Genomic DNA, 23,979 nt, shown 5'->3' with positions numbered 1-23,979 from the left:
TCCCTTGCTAAGTGACACTTGGCCCAGCACTAGCAGGAGCCAGCCTAGATTCACAGCTCGGTTTTGCCTGGGAATCTCCAAGCCCAGCACAAGTAGCAGCCATCTCAGATTGCTGTATAGCTCACAGAGAGTGGCCACAGGCAGACCACAGGTGGTGAATGACCTTGGCCTGCACCACCCAGGAAATCCCAGAGCCTGCACACCCAGTGGGCAGCTACAGACCACGTCAGAGCACGACCACTCTGCCCCTGCACAGCTGATCCTCCACAGAGGATGGAGGCCGGTGGTCAATAGTCACAGCTGGTCCTTGCAGCTGACTGACCTGGATGACTCCCTCCCATTGACTTGCCAACAGCAATCAAGCCTCAACTACAAGAGGAAGATGTACTTAGCCCACACAAGGGGAGCACCTTGAGTACCCAGCTTGGGTGATAGGAGAGGCTGTGGGATCCTACAGGACATCTACTATATTAGACCACACTACCAAGACAGGGAGTCATAGTAGCTCTACGTAATACATAGAAACAAACATAGGGAGGCTGCCAAAATGAGGAGATAAAAGAAACATGCCCCAAATGAAAGAACAGATTAAAACTACAAAAAAATAATTAAACAAAATGGAGATAAGCGATCTACCAAAAACTCATACCCCTCATTCCATAGATAAAAATTGGCTGATTGAAGGGAAAGGAGAAATAAGTAACTGTGTTGTCAATTTAGGCTTATGTTACACTAAATAAAATTACCTGAAATATAAATCAATCTTGGAATTCAAGAGATCTCCTCTTGCAGATAATTTTAAAGGTATATTATATAGTCACATAATGTCATGCCAAATGATGAGCACAGGAACGGGACAATTCTTCATGGCTTTGTGATTCATCACCTTCCAATACTTTCATAATCTGGAAAAAGACAAGAGCAGCAGCAGCAGCAGCAAGTGGGTTGACTTTGGAAGCCAAAGGATGGCCTCCAAATCCTTTCAAAGGAGTTCTTAAACTCCAGTCTCCTTTAGAAGGGTGTTTTATACCACAACCTTGGTTATGACATTCCTCCACTTTTGGTTTTTCCTTTTATACTACAGCATTTTTAACAGCCCAGCCAAGGGACCATAAAGCAATCTGACTCTTATATAACAATGCCCTGCGTGTTATTTTTTTTAATACTTGCATTTCCCTGGAACACAGTACAAATTTTTTTTTCTACAGATCAAAACCAAAAGGTTGGACTGCACTAATACTCGTTTCACCTCGAATCACCACCCACCTTGGCCTGACTTGGGCTGGCAGTCCAAAGGGAAAATCCTGCCTGAGTGAATTACAGCCCGTGCATCTGTCTCCTGCTCTGGTGCACAGAACCAGATTAGCCCTGAGAGGCGGCAAGGCAAATTTGACTGGAGATGGATTCTGGGAAGCAGGAGGGATTAGGGTAGCACAAACGTTTGGCAAGGACTAAGCAGAAATGACGTTTGAGGAAAACAATTTGAGTAAGAACAGGTTGTTCATGATTCCAAACTGTGCCAGGACTTGTTGAAGGTTTTTTGTTGGTGGTGGTTTTTTTTTTAGCTGGAAATGCTTTCAGGACAAGACTCTTCCTCTCATGAAGCTGAACGCCTAAAACCAGCCATCTTTCACTATTATAAGTTTAGAATATATACAATTTTAAAACAAAGACTCATTCATGTTCAAGAATTTACTTAAAATAAATAAACTAGAATAAACAGTTCTTTGCTTTTAAGATTTCTTTCAACACTAGGTTTTTATATACTAAAAGTAGAACTTTTTTCAAATGAATTTTCAGGAAAAGGAAGCATAGTTTTATTAGAGAATTATTATTTTTTCCTTTTACGCATTGACCAGATTTTGCCAGATTATTAACAGTGTTAGCTGACTGAGTCTTTCTAGCTGTAAATACTGTTAGCTCTCTTAAGCCTCCCGGATATTGCTTTTTAAGGACAGGCATTAATTATTCTCTGCCCAAGGTCTAGCAATGTGGTGGGTCTCCCGAAGGGTCGGCGAGGAGGAGCTGTTTTGTGCCTTATCTAGGGTTAGTCAAAAGCCCAGAAGCCAGGGAGACCGTGGTGGCTGCAGGTGTTACTGATGGGACTGCTCAGAGAACCATGACAGTGTTTCCAGCTGGTCCATTTAGTGGCTCGATAGATCGGGACAAGTTACTTAATCACGAAGGCCCATTTGCTTATCTGTAGAACAGGGCTAATCATAATGTCTACATAATGCTGTTGGGTGAGTAAATGACACAGAGGGAACACAAAGTACGTGTGAGGCATATGTTACCCATTACTACCAGATGTCTGGGCATGTGACTCACGTGGCTGCACTAAGACCAATTTTTATCTGTGCCAGTAGGATTTCATTGTCAGCTTTAGTCAGAAATAGTATGTCTTTAAACTTCTTTTATGATTGTGAAAGACCACAAAAAAGAAGCAATGAACTGATGGCTGGGGCCAGGGGAGAACAGGGGTCCCCTGAAATTGTTGCTCCTGATGTCCTTTCCCGTTCTCCTCACCACTGAAAGCTACTATTTTGGACCAAGAGGAAGCATTCTTGGGAACCTCCATAGAACAGGCTGCCTGTGTGTGTTTAAGTTCCTCAACCCATACACTAACCTCGGCTTTGGGGACACAGGTCTTAGATCCACAAAGAGAAACCCACAGAAAGAAATGTTATGGACCTAAAAGACATCGTAGGGACTTCACTAACGCTTGGCTATTTACACTGTCTACATTTACAAAGAGACCCTTAAATCTACTCATTAAGGTGCCCCAAACAGGCTCAACATGAACGTGCTTTTAATGTGGCTACAGTTTAACTTCAAATGAATTCATGGTAAATAAAATTACAAAATGCAGTTTCTGTGTCCAAGGATGATTTTATTGATTTTGGATCATTTTTGCTAAGTACATTTTCAAAGTAGAGGATTGTGTAATTAGTGAGTAAAATCACTGGACATTAGGAAGTGAACTTAAAAATTTCAGTTTTTTCCTTTCATATTTTATTTTTTCTAAAAGAAAAAGATAATTAGTTTTTTTCCTTCTTTTGCTAGAGAAACATGGAAGGACTTGTTACTTCATTCCTATTTTAAAGGTGTTATAATATCACACTCTCAATTCAGATACCTGTTTAGAATTTTGGGGGCATGGAAGAATTCTGCTCACGAACTTTCAAATTCATAATGTGACTGCTGACATCCTAGGGAGTTATGCTATTGTTTCACTGGCCAAATAAAAGGGAAAAATCAAGCACTCTATGTGACTCTACTAAATATTAGCAACATCTCTCAGTATGTATCACAAACTGTATTCTCATATCACCCATGGTGCTGAAAGAAGAAGATTTCTAGTTCCCATAAATTCTTGAATTTCATCTTTTGAGATGTTGCGATGGATATACATGTCTCCTGAAATCGTAGCTGTCCTAATTTTACAGACAGACTGCGGCATGAATCAGAGTGTCTGTTGGAGCCACTGCTGTGAATGCAACCCTGTGTAAATCCCCTAATCTAACATGAGACTAATTCTGCCAGGGATGAAACCAGGAATGTTTGACTTCAACAGTCTAATTGGTGAAAGATAATTTCTTAAAAAAATGAAAATCCTCCAATTTTTTGGATGTATTTTACCAAGAAATATTTATAAACACTAACACATTCTGTAGTCATGCTCTATAAGAAGCCACTGCTTTAAAATATTTAGGGATGGTAAGTTGTTTAAATTAAGGGACTAATAATGTAAGCAACCATTTGTCAATAGAGGATATTAACGACAACATCTTTTCATCACCAATGTAGTATGTCCAAAAACAAAATTCTCGATCTCTTCTGCCAACACAATCTGTTTCTTTCGTGTTGTCTGCTCAGTAAATGGCTCCTGACCCACCCAAATGTTTGCTCCTTCCGAAGGCTCCAGAGTCACTCCTTACTCCTTTATTTCTCTCTTGTCTAACATCCAATCACTAGCAATTTTTTTTTGGTTCTACTGTCCCCAGTTATCCCAACCCAGCCACTTCTTACCACCTTGACCTCCTAACACCCTGACCTAAAAAGGGCCCTTATTTCTCACCCAATCTGCACAGTAGCTTCCTTGGCTGTATCCCAAGTAGAGGAGCAGGGCATTTTTGATGGCTAGGTAATCTCTCCATCCAGGCTCCACTCTCAGGAGATGGACTATTTAATCATTTATCTCTTCTAAGTACCTAAAATACTTACAGGAAAGTTAAGCTACTTCAGCTCACAAAAGCAAAATCCAGTCCAGAGAATTCTTTATACCATAATATGTAGGGTTGTTTTTTTTTTAAATAGCAACACAAAGTACAACCCCGCTTAAAAATTTCAAATTACACAGAATTAAAATGGAGAAATTTTCCAATTTTATACTGTCCATTAACTTTTCACAGGCAACTAGTATCTGAAGTTTGAGTGAATCCTTTTAGACATTTTCTATGTATATCGCACACACACGCACACACACATACACACTGTGATTTCCTCCATTCTGTGATGCCATCAAATGTCATTAACGTGCTACCATTCCTCCATCCTCTTTCACAGATCCTTTGTCCTAAGGGTAGTCACAGGGAATCCCTTACTCCTCCTCAGCAAGACTGAGACAAGGAGGCAAGTGTTTACTGAACAATACTGGCATTCTGAGGGCTAACTGGCAGGAATTACATAATAAAACAGGCAAGAACTAAAACTAACACTGGATATTGCTCATTACCTCCCTGGAGTTAGATGACCAAGGTTCATACCTTAGCTCTTCTACTCATTAATGCTATGACCTTGAGAATATTATCTAGTCTCTTAATATCTCATTTGTGAAAAACAGATAATAATAGTATCTACCTTTTGAAGTTGTTCACATATTGTATTACACATGTGTGAAAAGCTTAGCATCATATTGGGCAAAAGTGAGTGCTCAGTATACATGAAGTTTTAGTATTACTTCTCAGAAAAGTCCATAAGTTATACCCTATGGCAGGAGTCAGCCAATTTTTTCAGTAAGGGGCCACAGAGCAAATATTTTTCGCTTTGGGAGCCATTTGGTCTCAACTCCACCCCGGGCAGAGCAGCTGCAGAGAATACGCAAATGACGGAGCACGGCATGATTCAATAAAACTGTATTTGTGGATACTGAAACTTAAATTCCAAATCATTTTTTGCGTAATGAAATATTCTTTTTAAAATTTATTTCTCAACCATTTAATGTTAAAAAAGAAACCATTCTTAACTACTGGGCCATACAATACTAGGTGGTGGGCTGAACTTGGTCTATGGTCTGTAGATTGCCAACAACCCCTCCGCCCACCATCACCACGGGGTGTCCCTTTCTGGCTGTTTCTCATCTTGACTCTGCCATGCTAATGACCATCATGCTCGCCACTGACTATCAAAGCTTCTCTTCATCCTCTCTCGTTAAGGTTCCCAACTTCCTGCCTTTGCCCACCTTTCCTCCACAGGAAAAAGCCAAAACTCAGTAATGGCCTTTCCTCTTCCTTATGAGAAAACTAAACATGTTCCCTTTTTGTGTCAGTCACTATGCTCCAGATCGAGCTCTGGCCTCACCTTTATAAACTGAAGTGACCGGGGAAAATGGCCACATACTTCATAGGACAAAGCCTGCCCTGTGTTTGGGAAATACACACACCTAAATGGGATATTAATTGCTTCATAGTAGCCAATTGTTTGAATATACCAAGTAGTTTAACTTGTTCCATATTAACCAGTGTTCATATTATATTGTTTCCCAGGTCCAGGTTTTCACTATTACAAAGAATGTTGCATTTTCCTATGTAATCCTCAACTCTATGAAACAAGAACAATTTAATCCCATTTTACAGATGAAGATATAGAGAGAGGCACGGGCAAAGAAACTTGCCTAATCTAATGCATGTAGTAAGTGGAAATGGCAGAATTCTAATCCAGAGCCTACATTATTTCCTTCTGTGGTTTTCCTGCCAAAAAGAGGGAACATGTTAATATTTATGAAATACATTACATAGACATTGGAGGGGGGTTGCAGAGTGTGTACAACAGAAGAGTCAGTAGTGTTTGTAATGTGCTATTTCCTCAGCTTAGGTCATGGATCCACAGGTGTTTATTTCTGTGCTTAAGTAACATTAGTGTTGCATATGTATTTTCACCTGTATCATCTATTGCATAATTAAAGCTATTTTAAAAATCATGGCACTGACATAAAAATGTGCAAGTAAAATCTAAGGACATGTTCTTTAGATTGCTTTAAATTTTGGACCCATTTCCACATTTCCATTATGGCTAGGGAGGGGAGGGATTGGAATGATGATTAGGAACATAAGGAGAGCACATATCGAGTGTGGTCCCACAATGGCTTCCAAGGCAATTGTTTGTCTGGCACCCTTATTCTAGGAACTGGTCTTTTCCCACAAGTCCTAGTTATAGAGGAAGGCACTATGACCCACTTCCTGGATACAGTTGTTTGGAACAAGAGTGGTCCCTGGAAACAAGATACTGTGGTCCTGGCTTGTGTAGCTCAGTGGATTGAGCGCGGGCCTGCGAACCAGACAATAGCAGTTCGATTCCCAGTCAGGACACATTCATGGGTTGCAGGCCAGTTCCCAGCAGGGGACTCATGAGAGGCAACCATACATTGATATTTCTCTCCCTCTCTCCTTCCCTTCCCCTCTAAAGAAAAATAAATAAAATCTTAGATAAAAAAAAAAGATACTGTGGCTGAGTTAATTCATTTCCTGGTCTCAGTTGATTGGTCTATAAGCAGCACATGACTCAGGCTAAGCCAATTTGTCTCCTTTTCCTACAACTGTAGAATACGAATTGGAAAACTATTTTTAAATTATTCTTTAAATTACAGTTTACGTTCAATTGTGATACTATTAAGATTCCAACTTGGATCTGCCTGTGGACTATTGAAGGATTCATTTGCTTTCAAAGAGAAAGTAGCCAAGGCAAACAGAAAACAGCGAAGTCACTGGGAGTCTTGATGGTTTTTGAGCCTTAATCCAAGATGTTCCTGGGGCTCAGCTACACCCCACACCTTCCAGAAACTAAGTTGTTTTGTAACTATTCACACTGTGCATTTACTACATTACTTTTTAAAAGGACTTCTAAAAAATGTTCTTTCATGTTAACCGAGAGAGTTCTAATCTTTTTTAAGTCAATCCATCTTAAAAGTTTCTCCTAAGTGGAGCTTAAAAGTTGTAAGACAGCTATAACTTAATAAGGATAATGAGGACTGTTTCTGTGATGGCCACTGAGAGTTTAATAACCTATAGACTCAGGACAAGTATCTCTACTGAACAGCCAGAAGATAGTACAGTTAGGAAACTAAGAAGCATTTTGTCTGTATAAAAACAGACAAAAGTAAAGTCTCCAGAGCTGCAGAACTTTCTTTTCTTAAAAAATAAAGAGGAGAAAAAATATTGAGAAGCTGAGGAGGGATAATGGATCCCAGTCAATAGAAATAAACCACTGAAAATCTTTTTTGTTACTTCCTCAGTGTTATGGAAAATAAAGTAAGTAAACAAGGCCTAGCTCTTACTAGCTCAAAAATGCTTTAGCTCTGGTCTTATAAACATCAATAGTAATTAATAAATTTGTTAAAGTCCTTAACATATGATAAAGATAATTTCATATTAAATATAACTGTCAAAAATGGAGGTCTTAGTTCACTTAATTCCAGTGATAAAATCAGACCAAGAGCCTGAGAATATTCTTTATTAGTTAGTTAGCAAATTTGTGTAGGTGACAAACTGTTACCAGCTCTCAGAGGTGACTTGTGAAGTATAAGATATAGCCTGTGCTTTTCAGATGCTAAAAATATATAGAAATGTTGCATTAAAATTTGAGAAAGGAAAGTCAAATTTCTATCATTTTATTTCTATATAGCTTTTAATTTAAAATTGCTACTCAGCTCAAGGTTCAATTCATATTTATTTTCACTTTAAAGTCTAGCTTATTTTTCATTTAACACCAATGGCTCACTATATCATGAATATTTTCTTTCCTGTGACTTAGTACAATATGTATATGTAATTAGAGTAATGATTACAAAACATTTTTGAAAAGTATGGAAAATAGTAGTTAATGTTTTCCATCTGCTACATGGTATATCACCAAAAATCCATTGATCCTGCAGAATAAGGAAACACCTATACAAGAACATGACAGAAATATAAATGTCTGATGAATTAATTTTGATCATTATATATTTTTATAAATGCTATCATGTGTTGTTTAAATTACCCATTATCAAAATTAGAACTTTCGGTATTCAAAAGTGAATGTTGTCACTTCCAGAGCTTTTGCTCTGCAGTGTTTTAAAAATTGTACATATTTTATTTGTGTAAAATGTATTGTCACTTATTTCTAAATATCTAATTTCTAAAATTAGAAAGACTCCTCCTTATAACAGCCTCGGCAGAGCTGTTGCAAAGCCTTTTGTTTGGTTGGAAGACTTAAGTTCTCCAAAGAGACCACACCAAGGACTGTATCTACTGACCTCGAATTTAGACTGCAGGTTGTGGCAAGGCAATGCAGAATGCTTCACCGTTTCCGTTTTCACTCCCTCTGGGATTGTTACTCCAGTTTCCTTTGCTAGATTCTTTTTTAGATTCTCTCTGTGCCTTATTAATAATTAAAATGTTTTCCCCTTTTAAAGTCCTATCTTGATAAGCTGTCGGTTTGTTTTGTTTTTCCTTTTTGTACATCGAGGGTGATCTTCAAGATCTTATTTTCCCTTTTCTGCCTGACATGATTCCCCCCAATTCCCAAACTTCTATTAAGGAAATCTCTATTTTTCTTTTCATAAAGCAGTCTCCAGTTTGTCTTCTGCTGTCCCCTATGCCAGTTTTTTTGGGCATCACTACACTACAGGAAATGAGAAATTCACTTTATTGAATTAAAAAAATTTTAATAAAGATCAGGGATAAAGTAACTAGTACTTTGAAGAGCTTTACTATCAGCATCGTGAACTTGACCACAAGTCAATAGAAACCTGCACTCGTGCGTTAGGTAAGCAAAATCTGAAATGCACAGAATTTATCAACCTTCCACTGTGTCACAGTTGCTAATGTGCCAATGGACCAAGTAAGTCATATGGCCAAACCCAAAGTCAAAGTTGAAGGATACAATAAATGTCAGAAATTTCGATTTATTGGAGGCCATCGATATCAAAGTCTACCACCTCACCGTAGTATTTGTATGTAATTTAACCATATGTTTTCCCTCCCCCAACACTATCTTTATGGTCAGTTCTTGCTGCTGTCACTTCTAACCCCTCCCTCTGTTTCTTTACTTGTTTATGTTTCAGTTTTAGAGCCTGTTTTCAATGACTAGTGCAATTTATTAAATCTTTAGATTTTAACCTAGAAAAAGGGAACTGAGTGACTACATAATGCTCTGAGATTATTATGCAAGTTAGGAGGAACAGCTATCCTGTTTTCATTCCTAACAAGGAAGAAAGAAAGAGGAAAATACTTAGGGCAGATGAGAAGATGAAAAATGAGACTTCATGTCTCAATTAGAACACTGAGTTAGGCATCTAAACAGACCTTAAACCAGTGGTCCCCAGCCTTTTTGGCACCAGGGACTGGTTTTCCCACAGGGTCGGGAGAGACAGGAGGCAGAGCTCAGGTGGTAATGGGAGAGAATCTTTGCTTGCTCACCCACCGCTCACCTCCTTCTATACAGCCCAGTTCCGGTACTGGTTGGTGGCCTGGGGGTTGGGGAAACCTGCCCTAATGGATCTACAGAATATATTGTAGCCATTATGTCTGCTATATTTTAATGGTATTATTTCTGGAGCTATAGAAAGGCAAACAGAGTGGTAAAAATGGCAACATACATAAACACAGTTGGCTTCCTCACACAATCACATCAAAATTACAACTAAACGATAGAACAACCATTGTTCAGAACCATCAGAAATTGATCTGAACGGTAGTCCTACAAAAACTAAATTAAAGAAGAAACCACATTGAGACTGGTAGGATGGATGAAGCTATTCCTCCAAAAATCAGGAGGAATATCTCAGGAGCAAGGGGTCCCAGCCATATATCAGGCCCCCACAGGGTTCCAGTGACAGAAAGATAAGTCTCCATAATTTGGGGCTGTAAAAACCAGCAGGGATTGAAGTTGTGAAAGACAGAAACTTCTGGAATCCTGGCAGTTCCTCTTAAAGGGCCCACACACAGACTTACACAAACTCTCTCTGAGCTCCAGCACAGGAGCAGCAGAATGAAAGACATCAGAGGCATACAGGGAGGAAGTGAATTGGCCAGCATCAGGGCAAAAGCTTGGGGGCAGCTTTCTCAAAGACAAAAGAGCTGGCAGAGGGCATTGTTCCTCTGACGAGCCCCACACCCACAGAACCAGCAGGCAGACACCATATCTTATTCCATCAACCTGGCTCACACTGTTTGCCCCACCCAGGTGATTCCCTGAGGCTCTGCTCCACCCAAATTTCAAACCCACTCAAGCTGTTTTCAGTGGCCTTTCCATATAAATGGTGTTTCTTGGCCCATGCTTTATATTTTCCTAAATGCTCTCAAGCAAGCAGAATCTGGCTTCAGTGAGCCCTATACCTCTCATTAAGTTGCCCCAGGCCTGTTACTAGCAGCAGCTGGCCTTCATTCACCGCTTGGCCTCTCCTGTGTACCCTTCAAGCCCAGCACAGGTAGCAGCCATCTGCAGATGGCTTTGTAGTTAATGCTGTGTGACCCCAGGAAGAACACAGGTGGTGGCTGACCCTGGATGTGCCAACTGCAATCAAGTCTCAACTACAAGAGGAAGGTATACACAACCCACACTGTGGTGCACCTTGAATACCCAGCGTGGTAATAGGGGAGGCTGTGCCACTGGATCATACAGTTCACCAATTACATTAGGCCACTCTGTCAAGCCTGGGAGTCATAGTAGCTCTATCTAATACATAAAAAACACAAGGAGGGAACCAAAATAAGGAGACAAAGAAACATGGCCCAAATGAAAGAGCAGAACAAAATTCCAGAAAAAAACAAAACTAAACTAAACTTAACAAAATGAGATGAGATGCAGAGTTCAAAATACTGGTTATAAGGATGCTCGAGGAACTTAGTGGGGACCTCAATAGTAGAAAAAATATCCAGTCAGAAATGAAGCATACACTAATTGAAATAAAGACTAATTTATGGGGAATCAACAGTAGACCAGATGAAAGCAAGAATCAAGGCTGCAATTTACAACATAAGGAAGCAGAAAACAACCAATCAGAGCAGCAAGAAGAAAAAAAGAATTAAAAAAATGAGGGCCCCAGCTGATATGACTCAGTGGACTGAATGCCAGCCTGTGAACCACAGGTTCACTGGTTCAATTCCCAATCAGGGCACATACCTGGGTTGCAGACCAGGTCCCCAGTAAGGGGTATGTGAGAGGCAACCACACATTGATATTTCCCTCCCTCTTTCTCCCTCCCCTCATCTCTCTAAAAATGAATACAATCTTTAAAAAAAATGAGGATAGAGTCACTAGGACAACTACAAGCATACCAATATTTGCTCATAGAGGTGCCAAAAGGAGATGAGAAAGAGCAAGAAATTAGACACTTATTTGAAAAAATGATGACAGAAAACTTCCCTAACTTGGTGAAGGAAATAGACATACAACCCCAGGAGGCAAGAGAGACCAAACAAGATGAGCCCAATGAGGCTCACTCCAAGAAACATTATAATTAAAATGCCAAGGCACATTATAATTAACTGTGTAAGTTAAACACAGAGAGAGAATCCCAAAAGCAGCAAGAACAAAGCAGTCAGTTAGCTACAAGGGAGCCCCCGTAAGACTGTCAGCTGATTTCTCAAAAGAAACTTTTCAGGCAAGAAGGGACTGGCAAGAAGTATTTAAAGTGTTGAAAAGGGAGGACCTACAACCTAGATAACTCTGTCCAGCAAAGCTATTATTTAGAATGGAAGGACAGATAAAGCCTCAGACAAGGAAATACTAAAGGAGTTCATCATCACCAAACCAGTATTTTATGAAATGTTAAAGGGTCTTCTTGAAAGAGGTGAAGGACAACAAAAATATTTACAATAAAAAGGCAATAAATATACATTTATAACAATGAAGTCTAAAAAACAAAATAAACAAATAGAACGGAAACAGAATCATAGATACAGAGAACGTTTTGATGGTTGCCAGTCGGGAGGGTGGTTGGAGGGATGGGAAAAAAAAGTCGAGAAGTACAAAATGGTAGTTACAGAATAGTCACGGGAGGGGGTGGGTAAAGCACAGTATAGGGACTGTAGTAGCCAAAGAACAAATATGCAGGACGCTTGGGCATGGAGAACAGTGTGGGGACGGCCGGAGGGAGCATGTGGAGCCGGGTGGAGGGGGACAAAGGGGAAACTTGGGGCAACTGTAATAGCAGAAACAATAAAATATGATAAAAAAGAAAGGCATGCAGAATCACCTCAGTAGTGAGAACAGTCCGATACACAGTTCAGTTGAAACTTCTTTATTCTCGCCACCAAAGTCTCTAGTCTCTTTGCTACCCATGTCTCATCCCTTTTCACTAACACGAGAGTGTCTTCTGAGTAATGAATTCCAGCATGAATGAGACATGGTTTTTGTCTCTGAAGAGCTCGTGGTCAAATGTAGATAATCATATTATCAAAATACAATCATAACAGAGACACATCGTAAATAATAGCGGGTAACGTCCCTTTATTTATACCAAACTCAGGTTAGCTAGGCTGAGAGAAGGGACTTAAGAAAGGAGGGAGGAGAGAAGAAAAGCAGTTTGAGAAAGGGCGGTAACACAGGGGCAGTGGGACCTGCATAGTGACAGAGACAGGAGGTCACGCAGAGGCAGGTGACTGAGCACCGAGTGATGGTTTGCCTGCTTCATTTTGTCTAGATCGAACGTGGGTAAGACGTAGGCTACACACAATTTTAAGTTCTAAACTATATTATTGAATTACCAACACCTTTCACCTCCTCATACAGAGTGCATTTTCTAAAAGATGGAGGATCCTGTCCTGAAAAAGTAGACACCATGCTTAGGTTAAAAGCCAGAAAAATAGTCTTAGTGGAAAGGAAGAACCTTCCTTAATCAGAAACCATGTCACTGCTAGGCCATGTTACAGCTGCACTTGGGTTCCAAAACCAATGTGAAAGGGTTTCACGACTCAAAAATAGCAGATGAACTCAGAATATTTTGCCTGATTTTATTTTTTAGGCATTTTAAGGACAGCAAATTCCTTTTATAGAATGACACAGACAAACTGGCAGAGAGTAAATAATGACAATCTTTTCTGATTGACACTCTAGACTCACAAAAACGTGAGTAATTTAGAACTGGATTAATAAAATACAATAATCTAGAATCAATCATCTAAATGGAGGAGACAAGATAAAGTCCGATCCTGAAGCTCACATGTTTTTCTGTAGAATTTAGTACTTTGCTCTGACACATTTGTGAGCAATTGTTGGCATTCAGAGGTTGTGTTTTGAGATGAAAAATATGCTGATGTTGTGCTGAAAAGGCACCATAAAGATGGTCAGTCAGAGGCCCTCTGTTTGGATTTGCTCCCTTGGAGAGCATTTGTGAACACCCTCACTGACACTTCATCTTAAGTACCCAGATGACCAGCTGAGTCTTTCTCTCATTATGCAAATGTGGTCAACAAATGAAATTCCCAAATCACTTACCCCATCTACAGATTTTAAATTTGATACAGATGCCACTATGTGTACAGTAAATAGATGAAGAACTCAAGAGGGTAGCTATAACTAGGACTTGCACCATACAAATAAAGGAGAAAAGGAATCCTCAGTCCAATTTACTGCAACTTTTAAAATGGAAAACTAATGCCATCTTGTGGTTATTTTAGTAAGATCACGCTTTAAACAAGGACTTTTCTGGAAGGGCAACATACAAAAAAATCTCCTATATCTTTCTCCTTTAAAACATTGTTAGAGATATTTTCCCTAAACTCTTAGATTCAGTGCTCTTACAATTTGGAGATTCCATAAAATGTCCTATCTACCCACATAAAAACTCAATTACTACTTACTGCTAAGTGACAACCATGAAAAAAGTACCAAGCAATGTCCCAAGTTCTAGGAACTGTACACAACCCGCCTTTCAAGAGCCCAGTTATGTGCATCTTAAAAGTTAGGATAGCTTTTTCATTCAAATGGTGACATGAACACGGGGGTCACTCCACCCTGGAAACTGGGATAGACCAGAGAAATACAACAAAAAGGAGACAAGCTTACAAAACCACTGGAGACCGGAGAAGGTGCCCTCTGTCCCTCACACAGAGAGAACTTCATACGGGAGAATTTCTTTGAGACAGAGTGTAGAGGAAACCAGTTTGGAAAATGAGTCCATGCACTGCTCATAATTAATTGCTAAGAAAAATGATCCAGGCAAGTCTCCTAAACATAGATATGTGAATTTGTTTTATTCATTGATTCCCAATATTATTAAGAGAATTTATATATATGCATATACATTAAAAAGTGCTCTTGGCAATAAAAATTACCAATATGAATATGGTAATTTATATACAAATACAAAATACATTAAGATTAAAAGAAAATACTGTTAACTCTAAATGGAGAAAGAAATCAGGGGCTGAAGGGTGAAAGGAAAAGAAAGAAGAAACTTCTCTAAATTCAGTTTAGAAAGTCCAAAGTTGAAATATTACTAAATACATATCCAAGCATACTTAAAATTGAATAAAAATTTCAATAAATATTTATTAGGCATAATTATGTCTAGGCTTTATTCTAATTGGATAATTATAAACATAAAAAGCATGTAACTATAATGACAAAAAGGGAATGTTTGTCTATTATGACAAAACCTAGAACTCATAGAAGAATTAGTTCATTTAATTATACACATAAACCATGGCAAGCAGCAAAATGGGGATGGAGAGACTTGTGACCCAAAACGCAGAAAAAATTGATCATTTCTTTAATACATGAATGGTTCCTATAAATCAAGATGAAAACCCCAACCATCTAAAAGGAAAACTGGCAAAATATATAGATGATATTTCACCCAAAGAAGAGAAATATGATGATATGAAGAAACAAATTTAAAATAAAACTAAAATAGCCCTGGCTGATGTTGCTAAGTGGATTGAGTACTGGCCTGCAAACCAAAGGATCACTGGCTCAGTTCCCACTCAGGGCACAGGCCTGGGTTGCGGGCCACGTCCGCAGTAGGGGGCGCACGAGAAGCCACCACACATTCACGTTTCTCCCCGTCTCGTTCTCCCTCCCTTCCCTCTCTAAAATTAAATAAATAAAATCTTTCAAAAATAAAATAAAATACTAATGGCACAAATCAAACACTTTATGATAGGCTTTAGCAAAATAAAACTTCACATACTGTTTATGAGGGTGCTAATTGATTAAGCTTTTATGGATATTAATTATCAATAGCTTTAGAAATGTGAAAGGGGGTAGGTATCCTTTGGCCCAGTAAAGCCACTTATAAAAAGTTAACTTGCAGGTATTGTTCTGGTGTTCTAAATAAAAGACATTTATTCACTGAGCACTGTTTATAACAAGCAAAAAACTTATCAATGAGGTTAATTAATCTTTTTTCACCCATACATTGGAAAAGTATAGAGCAATTTAAAAAATAAGCTAAATCTATATGTACTTACATGTTGGGATCCTTTGACTTATTAGGTGAAAAATTCAATTTACATACACAAAGAATACAGTATTTATGAAAATATATTTGATACGCCTATAAATTTATAAAAATGTTTGCCAGGATAAACACCCACTTTTGAACACTTCCTTTAAGAAGAGGAATAAAAGGGAAGTTTAGGGTTGGGTTTTGGATGGTTATTATACTTTTTATTCTAACTTCATACAAGAAAAATGTATATGCTACCTCTACTGCTAATAAAAACAGTAATTAAATTAGGTGCAGCCAGGTTCGCAGCAGCCTCACCTGAGAACTGTGCTACTGTGTGATCCCAGAAAGGTAAAAGCTGCTGCTCTGAACACATGCAGCATCTGTGCTCACTGCGTGTGAGCCTGTTAACAAGCCAAACTCTCCAATAATTGAGGACTGTGGAGGGCAGGCGCCTATTATTGGCATTTAAAGTGATTCTTGTATTAACTGAACTCCGGAGAGGACAGATCCACCATGGACACAGGGGTGGCTGGTCAGGCTGCAGGTCACAAGGAAGGGGCAGCACCTGGGCGTGAGCACCCAGAGCTCAGACAGACTCCCTTAGAGCTTCGCCAGGAAACTGCGGCCTAGGCAGAGGTAGGTGTTCTATCCAGAAGCAACTTTCCCATCCACTGTGGTGTTTGAGAACATGGCCTTTTCCTGCCCAGAAAGGAGCCTCAGTCCCTCAAAGGTTGCCCCCAATGAGGAGTCCAGTCCCATGCGAATCCTCACATTGGGCTACTTTTCTTCTTTTGTAGAGTGGTAGTATTTCCTTCTTTGCGATAAAAGTTGCAAGATATAGCAATTTGTCCTTTAATCTGGAAGGGATGACCTGGTTCACCCCAACCCCTGGATAAACCTAAATCTTTACCAAGTGACAGGTCCATAATCTCCATAAAGACGATCTCCTACCCTGTGGAACACATGGGTTACCACGGCCTCCTGCCCTGGCACCTCCTGCTCATCCTGTCCAGTGAGAAGGCACCATCAATCTAATAGATCTGTGTTATGTTCTCCACCACGACCAGGTGAGCAGGTCACTTCTGATTCTGTGATGACAACCAGTGGGTGAGTTAAATTAGCCTAGGGAAAAACTCTGTGTGTTGCCGAGTCCATGTGATTGCAAGCCGTTTCAGATCCTCTGTTCTTACTGGGATAGAAAATAGGCCTTTGCTGAATCAGTGGCCGCATAACATGTACCTGAAACCGTTTTAATCTTCTCCAGCAAGGATTCCCTGCCCAGCCTAGCAGCCACAGTGGGGGCTATTGGGTTGAGCTTGGCACAGTCCACACTCATTCTCCAGGATCCATCTGCTGCCGTGGGGCCAGCCTAGCAAGTCAACTGTGGGTGTGAGAGGAGCCGGCACAGCTAGATGCTCAAGGTCCTTAAGGGACACCAACCTCTGCACCTTCCGTAGATGCTATGTTGTATTTGTCTGGTAATCCTGACCAGGGGTTTAGGATACATTTCAAAGACTTTCCTGTGACCTTCCCCATCATGGCAGTTATTACTCCACAGGCCAAGAGTGCCAGGTGGGGCTTACCCAAACTGCTGAGTATGTCAGTCCCTGTGACACAGTTGAACACCAGGAAAGCAATACTGTGTGGATTTGCCACTTATTCCCTGGTCTCCCTATGCCCCCACCCTAACAAGGGACCGTGATGGGCTCTGGGTAACCCAGGTATGAATGTCAACTCAGGCCCTGTGTTCAGTAGCCCATGAAATAGCCAGGTATGCCCCTCTGCCCAGTGCACAGTCACCCAGGTAAGTGGCCACAGTTGCTTTGGGGAAGAACCCAGAACACCATTCACTGTAGTATGTACTTGCCATGACATAGTAGGGTCTTTCTTTCCAGGGACCTGGCTAACTCTTCACTCAACACACGCTGAGTCTGAAAACTGGCTTTGGTCCAGGAACTGGGAAGGAAGTCATAATTTCAATTGGAGCAACAATTTTCACCCTTATTCTCATCCACTCCTCCCATCTATTTCGTCTATAGGGACAATAAGTTATGCTTACTTTCTCCACTACTCTCTACCTGTAGGTCAAGTACCCTACAATTGCTTTGATTTCATTATACCTGATATTATTAAACTCAAAATTTATGCCAATGTAATGGAGGAAAAACTGGTTTTTTGTTTTGTTTGCATTTTCTTATTATAAGGCTGATTATGTTTTTATATGATTATTGGCTTCTTATACTTACTTTCCTGTGAATTGCACATACATATCCATTGCCCATTCTTAATTGGGCAGTACTCCTTTTTCTTAATTCAGTAATAGTAATGAAAATTACATTAATTAATATAATTACTAAAATAACTATAATTAACATTTTATTGTTAATTATAATAATATTAATGTTATATTGGCTAACATTATGTCAATAATATATTGATGTACAATATTTTATAATGTAATTAATATGTAATATAACATATAAATAATCTATATATTGCTATTGCATGGATTATTCAATGATGATTACATATATCATTATGTTAACCACATTAATATTCACATAAATATACACTGATACTTCACTAATTTAATTATATTATTTTATTTCCTATAACAACAATTATTGGCTTATTAATGAACATGTATTATTCAATAACATGTATTAATGTTATTAATAAAACTATTTTAAATAGAATTGTAAATATAATTTATTTTAAATAGAATTACATTGATATATTAATATATTGATATGATAGATATGAATTGATTTTCCATTACATATATTGCTAAACTTCTTTCAGTAGAAGTCAATGTTCATTGATTTTATTTACTTAACTTCTCAATGTTTAAATAAACCCCTTATGATCTGGCTTCTAACTCTAGTACCCTACTGAAATACCTCTCACTAAAGTCTTAGATGACCTTCAAAGGTGAAATCCAAAGGTTCATTTTTCATCTCTGAAATAGATGCATCATCTCACATGTCCTGAGACTTTTTTCTAGGCTCCCAGCGCAGGGCTGCTGGTTCTCCTCCTACAACTCGGACAGTTACTCATCAGTCTCTTGTTCAGCTCCGCTTCCTCTGGCTCCCCCTAAACGTCTGCCTTCTTCCAGGTTCTTTGTTTCTGTCCTTTCTTGATGTTCCTCACACTCTTCCTTGGAGATCTCAGCAACCTCGGGTTCCAAAAACCACACCCACTTTGTTGCTCACCAGATCTAGTTTTGCATCCCAGACATGTCCCTCAGCTATCGTTTTTTGTATCTGACTCTTTCTGGGCATCTCCACTTCGGCACCACACAGGCATACCCAGCTCAGTACTGCAGGTCCAGAATGGAAATCTCACCCCTTCACAGCCAATCTTCCTGAGTTGCCTGCTCTCACTGGCTTCATGTCTCTCGTCCCCGTCATTTTTCAACCCATGCCAGTCTGGCATCTGCCCCCAACACTCCTGGATATATATGCTCTTGGTAGAGTCACTAATGATCATCGTGTTACCAAATCCAGTGTGTCCTTCCAGCATTTTTCTTATTGGTTTCCTGCAGTGATTTTCTTCCTTCATAAAGCCCTGCTTTCTTGCCTTTTTAATGCCACACTACTCCCTGTCTTCCTGCCCTGGGTAACCGGTAGGACCCTACATTTCTCCCTGACCCATGCAGGAAGGGCAGTCGTGGTAGCAAGGGTCAGCTGACAGCCTGCTGAGCTCTTCCTCACCTGCTAAAATTGTAAACAAAAGGCAGTAATAGCACATCCCTGAAGAAATGCAGAAATTGATGCCATCTTCAAATTCTGAAAGATGAAGAAGGGTAATTTCTGTTCAGTTCCCATTGAATTCAGCTGTGGAGCCTTTGCCAGAGAGAGAGGTCTTGGAAGATGGCCATGGATTATCCTAAGCCCAATCAATCAGTCAGCGACTCTCATTAGAGCTGCTCTCCGGATATGACGTCTCTACCGAAGCAAGTCAGCACAGCCCAGGTGCCTGGTACCCTGCTGTCCACCTGGACAAGGCTTCTTTCCCCCTTTGACTCAATAAGCAGAAAAAACTAGAAACAGTCATGCTCCCACCCGGCAGAGACAGCAGGGCCTTTTCACTCTCTAACGTCATATCCTCCTGGCCTCATTCAAGGGGGACCTCTGGGAACTTGATATTCTTACTGTCTATACAACATCCTACTTGTCCACTACCTTGAACTCCTGCCGTCACCTCAGAGTTCTGCTTTCATTTCCAAGCCCATCCCTCATTTTCTCCCTGCAGCAACAATGGCAACACATTCAAGCAGGAAACAGAAATCCAGAAATTAATCTTGACTCTTGCTTTTTGCCAATCTCTTCCCTCCACTTAAACCGTCCAGCAGATTCTAGTTCCACATATATTCCAGCTCCACCTGCTCCTCTCCAGGTCTGCTATCCTGCTGCCCACTGTGAAGCGGGGTGCAGGCCGGGGGCGGAGAGCATCATGGACAGTTCAGGCGTCTACAACCCCAACTTTGTGACCCCAGAAGGAGATAGCTGCCCTCTCCCAGCATTAACCTGTAAAGTCCCAGAGAAGAGGGGGCCAAGTTTGGGTCACATGGAGGAGAAAGGGCAGTTTCCCAAAGCTGAGGTGGTGCTGTGGCCAGAAGAAGAGCAAAGGAAGCCAGACAGAAAAAAAAAATGTATTTGTACGAGTGGAGGCTGGTGACAGGGACTCTTACCTCCCTTTCTTGCGCTTTGCTGTCCTGTGCACATCTCCCAGGCACACCAGATGCTTGTGGCAGATGGCTCTCAAATAAATTGTTCTCATTTTAATGCTCCTGAGCTTTGAGGATTTCCTGGAGTAGGTCATGCATAGAACCTGGAAGTAAGATGGAGCCTTCTAAGACTGAAAACCTTCTCCTACATTTTGTTGCATTAATGGGTCTGGTAATAAGCAGAAGGTGTCCACTTCTCTGGTGTTTTATTTTATTTTATTTTTCAGCCTTTCAGGATGATTTGAGTTCTGGGTTTCCAGATTGGTAGGGTTCCAGGATATAAACATTCATGTAGTGAGTAGTGAGTAGCCTCACCTTGGCTCACTACTAAATCACCGATTTCAGAGAAGTTGGCCTCATCTCTGCACACAGTTTTCTCATGCCCTGGAGTGACCGGCCCCAAATGCCACCACAGGAGTTATCATCAGTCTACAGAGCTGGCACACACCCAGGCCTGGGACAATTAACTAATCTCTCTGGGACTCAACTTTCTTTTGTAAAATGGGGCAACTTATAGTATCAACAACTTATCAACATGTAAGGCCCTTAGGACAGAGCTTGGTGCATAGTAAGCAGTCAAGCTTACATGACAGTTGTCCCTCAGTATTCATGGGGGACTGGTTCCAGGACCCCGCTGGGGTACCAAATCCATGGATGCTCAAGTCCCTCATGTAAAATGCTGTAGTATTTGCATATAATGTACATGAATCCTCCTAAATACTTACCCGTCATCAATATTGACCATGCTTTGGGGGCAGGGAGAGGAAACTGAGGCAGCATTTGCTACCAGAGACAAACTTTGTCTCCTGTGGCTCACATTCTAGAGGTCACTTGCTCATCCTTAGCCACAGGGGGTAGTTACAATTCCTGAAACCAGGCAGAGTGGTCCCCAACATAAATCATCTCTAGATCACATGTAAAGCCTAACACAATGTAAATGTTACATAAAGAGCTGTTATACTGTATTGTCTAGGGAATAATGACCAAAAGTCTGCACATGTTCAGTGCAGACACACCATCCTAGGCCTGACTACACTGTACACGTCAGCGACAATGGACCTTTGTTCCTGCATGTTTTCAGTCCACCGCTGGCTGAGTCCCCAGACATGGAACCCACAGATACGGAGGGCAGCCTGGACCATCATCACCATCATGACTATCATTACTATTATTATTATAAATCCCACACAAATCTCTACATGTAGCAGGGCTAGTGAGTCCTAGGGTGTAACTCAAATACGCAAAAAATGTAACTTTTTAATTTTTGCATAAGTCTACTCAGTTTCTATCCTGTGGGCCAACTCTACTAGATTGGAGAAATATCACTCCTGTTAATTCAGGGCACTCTCACTGAATTCAGCGCCTCCCTCTCCCCAGGGTGTGTCTAACTCCCCGGCCTCGGTGGGGTGCTAAAGATCAGGACGAGCATCTGACCTCCAGTTGGTCAAAGTCATCCCAGATGGTCCTAGGCCAGCAGCCCCCCCAGTTCCCTGCAGTGGAACTGACCCCCCTCCTCTCCCCAGAGAACCAGTTTAGATCCAGTTCTTAACCCCTGGGCCTATGGTAGCAGAGAACACCTCTACTGAGAAGTCAACTTTCCTTGTAAGGTCGGGGGAACTACAAGAGGGAGGGGGATGTGGTAGGGGTAAGTTTTTAGAATCCTGTACCATGTGTTTTTCATTACTAGTAATTTATTTGTACTCTATGGCCCTCTACCAAAGGAGACTGTGAGGCATCCATTGTGCATTTCAGGGAAGGGTTATTACACCAGAGGGGCAGAGGAAATGCTTTTAGGAGGTTCAGGCATCTGGGCTTTTCGGTATCAAAAGCCTGGCCTTGAAAGAGTCACAGCATTAATTTTATGCCATAAACACTAGATTGGAAAGAATATGTTGTGACGGAGAAGGTCAGGTTTTCCAAGCCGAAATGAGACGCAGATTCTCTAGGTCGGAAGGGAGGAGAGAAGCGATGGAAAGGGAACAGGTAAACTAGATATTGTTTGGGGAGGACCATACAGCTTACCGTCCAAACAGGGACCCTTTTGAAAGTTGAAAGGGAGGCTCTGAGCAACTGCCCTGGGACCACAGGCACAATCCAGGACTGTCCCCGGCAAAGCAGAGCCCATGTACCTTCCCCTACATGTGGGTCTCGCTCCCCACTTCCCAGCCTAGCCCAGGACCGGGTGGAGGTGAGGGTCTCTAGAAACCACAGATATGCTTGGGGAAACTGAGAGGAGAGCTTCAGTGCGTCCTTGTTTACCAGAAAGCTCCCAGGGCTCCCAAGCTCCCCAGCTAAGTGCGGGAGCTCGGTGACAGAGCACAGCTGGGGGCGGGGCAGGGCCTGATGGGATTCCCCACTCACCAACCCGGGGACCTGGCGAGGAAGCTGCGAAACGTGTTCTCGGCCAGCAAGAGGACCGCTCAGGAGCTGAGGACAAACCAGGCAGGATGGGCACAGCCCCACAGGGGCCGGATGGAAGGGTGGGCGCCCCTACAGGAGCCTGTGAGAATCATTGACATCAAGAGAGAACCGCACCACTCAGCCCCTTGCCACCAGCTCCCCTCTGTATTCCACCACAAACCGGGCAACCAGCCCTGGGGGCTGAAGGGGGCCCCACACCAACTAAGCAACATGTGGACAAGACGCAGATCCCTTCATTTGACAGACTTCCTTTCAGGTGCCAGGCAGAAGGGGACTTGATACGGAATTGACATGGTTTTTGACGAGGAGGACACCTTTCTCATATCTGAGTTGGTGGCCTGAGATTCACGCGCACTTTGCAAAGAAACAGAGACCCCCAAAGTTAGAGATTCGATTTCTAGAGACAGACGTTTCTTGAAACATTAAAATAAAAGTCCATCTTTTAAAAAATATTGCCTTAGGCCCTGGCTGCTATGGCTCAGTGGATTGAGCACCAGTTTGGGAACCAGAGGGCCACCAGTTCAATTCTCAGAACACCTGCCTGGGTTGCCAGCCAGGTCCCCAGTAAGGAGTCTCGTGAGAGGACCACATATTGATGTTTCTCTCTCTCTCCTCCCTCACTTCCTCTCTCTAAAAATAAATAAATAAAATATTTGAAAAATGAAATGGGTGCTGGATTTTATCAAATGCTTTTCTGTGTCTATCGATACGATCATGTGATTTTTATATTTCATTTTAATTATGTGATATATTACATTTATTGATTTGCAAATATTGTACCAACCTTGCATCACTGGGATAAATCCGATTTGATCATGTTGTATGATATTTTTAATGTATTCCTGGATCCAGTTTGCTAATATTTTGTTGAGAATTTTAGCATCTATGTTCATCAGGGATATTGGCCTATAATTTTTTTCTTTGTTGTGTCTTTATCTAGTTTTGGAATTAGAATAATACTGGCCTGAAAAAAAAAAACCTCGGAAGTCTTCCTTCCTTTCAAATATTTTATAGTAATTTGAGGAGGATAAGTATTTGTTTTTCTCTGAATGATTGGTAAAGCCTGCCTGTGAAGGTATCCAGTCTAGGGCTTTTGTTTTCTGGGAGCTTTTTCATTACTGCTTCAAATTCATTAGTTGTGATTTATCTAATCAAGTTTTCTGACTCTTCCTGA

At 40.9% G+C, this 23,979-nt stretch overlaps 1 long non-coding RNA gene across 1 annotated transcript; it reads right to left on the bottom strand.

Moving 5' to 3' along the window:
• Positions 1-316: 316 nt before the first annotated feature.
• Positions 317-22,850, bottom strand: LOC118980555 (uncharacterized). The gene is made up of 3 exons (XR_005065132.1): positions 22,840-22,850; positions 19,074-19,083; positions 317-410 (listed from the first exon to the last, which is right to left on the bottom strand). It is a non-coding gene; the product is annotated as an uncharacterized LOC118980555 (long non-coding RNA).
• Positions 22,851-23,979: the final 1,129 nt, after the last annotated feature.

The sequence above is a fragment of the Sturnira hondurensis genome, unplaced genomic scaffold (assembly GCF_014824575.4).
Source record: "Sturnira hondurensis isolate 20B ecotype Veracruz unplaced genomic scaffold, ASM1482457v3 Scaffold0022910, whole genome shotgun sequence".
Lineage (NCBI taxonomy): Eukaryota > Metazoa > Chordata > Mammalia > Chiroptera > Phyllostomidae > Sturnira > Sturnira hondurensis.
Note: the sequence above shows the minus strand (reverse complement) of the source record. Positions and strands in the feature narration are given on the sequence as shown.